Here is a 6,178-nt window from a genome sequence, read left to right on the forward strand (position 1 = left end):
GAAAGAATAGTGGCAAGCTTGGTGACTTTAAAAGAAGGTAAAGAGAGAGAAAATCTCATTACACTAAGAATGGCATGGACATTTTAAACCTCCATAATCTCACTAGAGGGTAATTGTTTTATGACAGCAATGCAGAAGTGAGTAGGAACACAGGAAGAACAGATCAGAATCAACACTATTTAGGGTGTCATTGTAAAATATAACTTTTCAATGCTTTGTACTAATACTTTTCTATAGTAAACTATTGTTTGTATCCATTTTGAGCTAGTTATTCAGCCTCAATGGCCTTTCAGGAACTCCTGAATCAAGTTGGAAACCTAGAGAGATTCCAGATCCTTCAGATAGTTTTTCTTTTCCTCCTCAATGCCATTGTGACACCTCATAGTACAATGGAGAACTTTACTGCAGCTGTTCCTAGTCATCAGTGCTGGGTCCCTATACTTGACAATGACACTGTCTCTGATAATGACAGTAGTAGAATCCTGAGCCAAGATGACCTCCTGAGGATCTCCATCCCCTTGGACTCCAACCTGAGACTGGATAAGTGTTGTCATTTTTCCCAACCACAGTGGCATCTTCTTCAATTGAATGGCACTTTCTCCAGTGTGACAGAAGCAGACACTGAGCTCTGTGTGGATGGCTGGGTGTATAACAGGAGCAACTTTCTATCCACCACTGTGACCAAGTTAAGGCATTCCTCAAAATGAATTCATGATGGGGATTTATCAATAGCACAAATAGTGGATATTTCTTTAGCTCAATCTTCAACATTAATTACTGATATATTAAATGTGAAACATTTAATATTCTTCTAGTATTTTATTCTCAGGATGACCACAGTTTATGAATTAATTTAGTTATCAATGTTTTCTGTAGTATATGTATGTGTACCACCTATGTGCTTGGTGTACAAAGAAGTAAAGAAGAGGGTGCTGTATCATAGAAAACTGAAATCAGAGATGGTTTTGAGTCACTATGTGTATGCTAATAACTGAACTCTGGTCTTTTGCAGTAGCAGTAAATGCTCTCTACTGTTTAAGTATCTCTTCAACCTAAATACCTTCAGTTAATGTACTAATTCATTTTTTAGCAAATTCTTGTGTACCTTCTTAGAAATGTTATGACAGGACAGTGTTGTTCAGCCTTGAGTTAAAATTTAAAAGAAATGGGTCATTATATAAAACCACAATGTCAGCTAAGGCTATTGCTCAAAGGTAGAATGATGATGTTTCATGTGTGTGAACAAGTATTCAGTCTCTGCATTCTCTAAGAAAAGACAATATATTTTAACTCTATAACAGGATAGGATATTTCTCATTGTTAGAACATTGTCCCACTTGGTTTAAATACTCGCTTCTACAAAAATAACAAAAGAAATTTGGAAATAAATAAGAGAGGCAGAAAGAGAGAGGCAAGAAGGCAGTCATTTCTAGGCTCTACCTACAGCTAGTTGATAATACCACATAACATCTAAATAATATCAGAGTTCATACACTAGTATATATAATCCAGAAAACAACTTAAGTATCTCAAACGAACATAATTTATAGCCTATCTGAGAGAACTTTTTAGCATATTTCCAAATCATTAACCTATGCTACAGTGTTAGACGAGGATACTTAGAGATTGTTAATTTTAGCTGATATTAGAAAACATATTGTACTCAAAATCAATTGAAGGATAATAAGGACTAAAGAATAAAATCAGGGGTTATGGTGAAGGGTTAGAGCAAATGGTACTGAGTAACTCTAGTCTCTGTTTTGGTGCTTTTGTTCTTTTCTAGTGGGACCTGGTGTGTGAATCTCAGGCCCTCCATTCTGTTGCTAAATTTTTATTTGTGGCTGGTGTATTTATAGGAGCTATCATATATGGCCATCTTTCAGACAGGTGAGTGTGCTAAAAATGCTCCCACCTACTCTACATGTACTTTTTACAGCTGTGACTCATTGAAGATGAAGTAGTGATTGTACATTATACTATTCTAGTTCTGCCACTTAACCAAAAAAATCTATGAACAGATGTTTAAGAGGTGTATGCACAAGACAATTTTGGATAGGGAAAGTTTTAGCTATGGGATCAAGACTAAGAAATGTCACATCATTAATTACACAAATTTATATATTTTATAGAAAACAGTGTTGTCCTTGGTCAAGGCACTTGGCTCCATTCCTTCTGGACATTGAACTGAGTAGATGTGATGCCAAGTGAAAAACTAAAATATATTAGCTGCTTTTTTAAGACAAGGAGAATGCCTTTTGATGCCTATGAAGTAAACAATCATGTGTCATTTTTGATGTGTTGAATAAAGGAGATAATTTTCTGAGTCCAGCCAACTTACGGATAACATCTTCAACTTGCTGACATGGGCAAACTAAATTCATGTTTCCAGGCCAGAAACCAACTTCCATCCTGTTTCTCCAGATATTTCTTGTTCCTCTGTAAACCAAAAAAATTAGAAAAGAATATAAGAGAAGTTGCCTGTTATCTAAACTAAGGCTTCCAAGTCATAAATGTTTATAGATAATTGCCTGTCATGATCTAACTGACTTCATGAATTTTGTCCACTCACATTTTCTCTAAAATTTCATTGCTCTGAGTTAAGAACCTTGAAACCTGGTAGCCTGAATAAAGCCCAACCAACAATACACTTCCTTCCTATGACTGGCTGGTCACAAGTCAGGGCGAATCTCCAGTGTAAATCCTCATGCTCAATCCCTTCAGTAAAAGTTATGACTGGAAAATGCTATAGCCCACCCATCTCCCCCTCACTTTATGATTTCATCCTTTTGGAATCCTGTTCAGTTTCCCTTCATGAACATTGTTCAGATCCTGAGCTGGCCATCTTCCCGAGTGCTTAGAGAATAAAGCTTTAATTTTAAGTCTCAAACTTTGAAGTGAATTATACCTATCACCTCTATACTTGCTTCTGCTTGATGCAGCTTTCTGATAGTTACATATTAGAGAGTGTTATGTAACTAAGCAAGTAAATTGTGTAGCAATATATTGTGGAATAAGGATTGGTATCTTGTGCCTGGATATATTTTCTTTAAATAGACAGTTTCAGCAATAATCTTGCTTCATTTTTTTTTCCAGGTATAAAACCACTCCTTAAAACAGGAGTTAAAGTAGAACTGAATAATCACATATTTTGAGACAAGATATTTACAGGGAAGTGAAGAAATTGGATTTTCTAAGGGGGGTAAAGAATTCCTCTCTGCAGGGTTGCTCAGGAGGTAAATCAGCAAATTTGGGCTGTCCCCAAATTGTCCAGATTCACTAGCACCCTCCTTTCCAATGCATGTACAAGTAGTAAGCATTTCTAAGAGACAGTCTCAGACAAAACAAGTTGATCTGTCTAGAAAAAGCTCAGACCAGCTGAATACTCTAGAAGAGTTAGAATTCATCTATGTTGCCAGGAAGTGGCTCAAAACAACTGTGTTGTCAGCAAAGGCTACCCACCAACCTGTTGAACTAACTGTTGGTCCATGCAGGGCACTCTATTTCCAACTTTCTTGAGCTATCTCCCATGTTGGATGTGTTTGTTGATTGAACTGTCTTTGAGTCATTTTACTCCCTTAAGCAACTCTTCACCCATATACCTTTGGCTAACTCAACAAAACTCCTTGGTTCAACAAGGTGGATTTTCTGGTATCTATTTTTTTGTCTCTTTTCAGTTCCCTATGCGAAGTGAGTAGACATTAGTTAATATATTTCAATAATAGTGCCACACAATGTTGTCATAGAGACAAATTTGTTTCTTCTTTAGAATTGCCACAGAAAATGTCAACACTCCTATAATGGAGCAGTATACTTAATGACATTCTAGGAGATATCTGTCAAAACTTTAGATAGGGTGATGTAAGAAAACTGAGATATCAGGGACAACACAAATCAAAGAAGGCTATTTTTAAAAAGATTAGTTAAGTCACAGAAGTCACAAAGTTCTGAAGTTTAACAATAAAACCAAATAGAGTAAAGTGTATATTAGCAATAGAAAACCAATGTCTAGAGACCTGGGAGGTGAGAGAGACTCTCAGGACCCAAAGGGAGGGACCTTAGATGAAATATCCTACAGTGGGGATAGGGAACTTGTAGAGCCCACGTCCAGCAAAAAGACAGGGCATTGAGTGAGGGATGGGGATGCCACCCCACAGTCAAAAATCTCAACCCATAATTGTTCTTGACTGAAAGTAAGTACTACAAGAACAAAAATGGAGAAGATCCTGAGGAAAAGGAGGTCCAGTGACATGCTCAAAGTGGGATCCAGCTCAAGGGGAGGTCCCAATTTCTGACAATATTATTGAAGCTATGGAGCACTCACAAAAAGTGGATTATCATGACTGCCCTCCAAAGACCCAACAAGCAGCTGAGTCAGATGTAGATAATTTTGTCCAGCCAATGTACAAAAGCTGCTGATCCCTGTGATTGAACTAGGGAAAAGCTGAAAGAAGCTGAGGAGGAGGGCAAACCTGTATGAAGTCCAGCAATCTGAACTAGCCTGGACCCCAGAGATCTCCCAGACTCTGGATCACCAACCAGGCAGCATACACCAGTTGATATGAAGGCTCCAGCACATACACATCATAGGACTGCTTGGTCTTGGCTCAGTCAGAGAAGATGCACATAACCCTCAAGAGACTGGAGGCACCAGGGAGTTAGGAGTTCTGGTGGTGTGAGGTATGAAGCGGGTGGGGACACTTTCAGGGAGACTGAGTGGAGGGAGGAAGTATGGTGTGTGAAATAGTAAGAGGGTGGGCCAGGAAGGGGATAAAATCTGGAGTGTTAAAAAAAGATTAAATAAAAATTTTAAATACATAATTAGAAAACAATGAAAAATATGTTAGTTATATGATTTGGTGTGGGATCTTTATGGTTCAACATAATACTATCTTATATGGCTTGAATTAATGAAATTGCTGGTGAGAAACTGAGAAAACACTTGTTTCACTATGTAATTATTCAAAAAATGAAAAAAAATACCTTGAGATCACACAGTTAGATATTTATTATTACTTATCATTTGTAATTATAGTTGTGTTGAAGTTTCAAGCAAACTACATCATTCCCACAGTATAATTTCTCCCTTTGCCTCAGGTTTGGGAGGAAGTTCATTTTAACGTGTGCTTTATTACAATTGGCCATCACTGAAACCTGTGCAGCTTTTGCTCCCTCATCTATTGCTCAATTCGTTTCCTGTCAGGAATGTCCATGAATTCCATATTAATGAATAGTACCTTGCTCAGTAAGTCCAAGTTTTAGAAATAGGACCTTGTTCAAACTTTTGTTTTGATCCTGCAAGTCACTTTCAAGTCAATATATCTTTTTCTTTCAGCATTAGAATGGACAAGCCCCAAATTCCTAGCCATGATGGCAGTGATTTTATCTTGTGCTGGTAGTTTTGGAAACATGATATTGGCAGGCCTGGGTTTTTCATTTTGAAACTGGCACCACCTCCAGCTGGCAATGTTTATACCACTATTCTTCTTCCTTATACTCACAAGGTATGAGCTTTCTTTTCTTTCCTGTGTTATGGAATTCTGTGAAAATAATGAACATGGAATTAGGACATAAGAAATGCATTTCTCCTTGGTCTACTCATGACAATGTGTGCTCCTTTTTGTATTGATTAGACAGGAGGACATGTAGCACTGTCAGATAAAACTCAGTACATTGAATTCAACCTAAGCTTAAGGTAATCATTAAATAATGTTACAGAATTAAACATAAGTATGACAAGTTTTACTGGTATATTAAAGAAAATTCACTCTTTATACAAAAGTTACATATAATGGTGGATTCTGCTGTTTCCCCTTAACTGGAAGAAATGTATAACATCTCATTATTTTCATATTATGAATAAAAAGATAATTTCCAAGAAAATGTATTGGAAATATTGGATATATTATATTTACAATGTTATTGGAGCCCACATCTTCAGGATTATGTCACATACAGGAAACAAGCTGAGACATCCAGTCTTTTGGAACTGAACAAATATTTGATTCATGGGCTTTCCATTCACAGCTAGTCATTGTTGGATTAGAACTGTAGTCTATAAATCATTCCAATAAATACCATATCTATATATCTGTACATGCATAGCTGTATATTCATGACTCTCAATCTATATATATCTATCTTTATCTTTCTATATCTTTATATATATATATATATATAT

General features: G+C 36.6%; 1 pseudogene; it reads left to right on the plus strand.

Annotated features, from left to right (window-relative positions):
* The first annotated feature begins 281 nt into the window (after positions 1-281).
* The window catches only part of LOC114624284, a 39,725-nt pseudogene continuing 33,828 nt past the window's right edge, over positions 282-6,178 (plus strand).

Source organism: Grammomys surdaster, unplaced genomic scaffold, assembly GCF_004785775.1.
Source record: "Grammomys surdaster isolate TR1022 unplaced genomic scaffold, NIH_TR_1.0 205, whole genome shotgun sequence".
NCBI lineage: Eukaryota > Metazoa > Chordata > Mammalia > Rodentia > Muridae > Grammomys > Grammomys surdaster.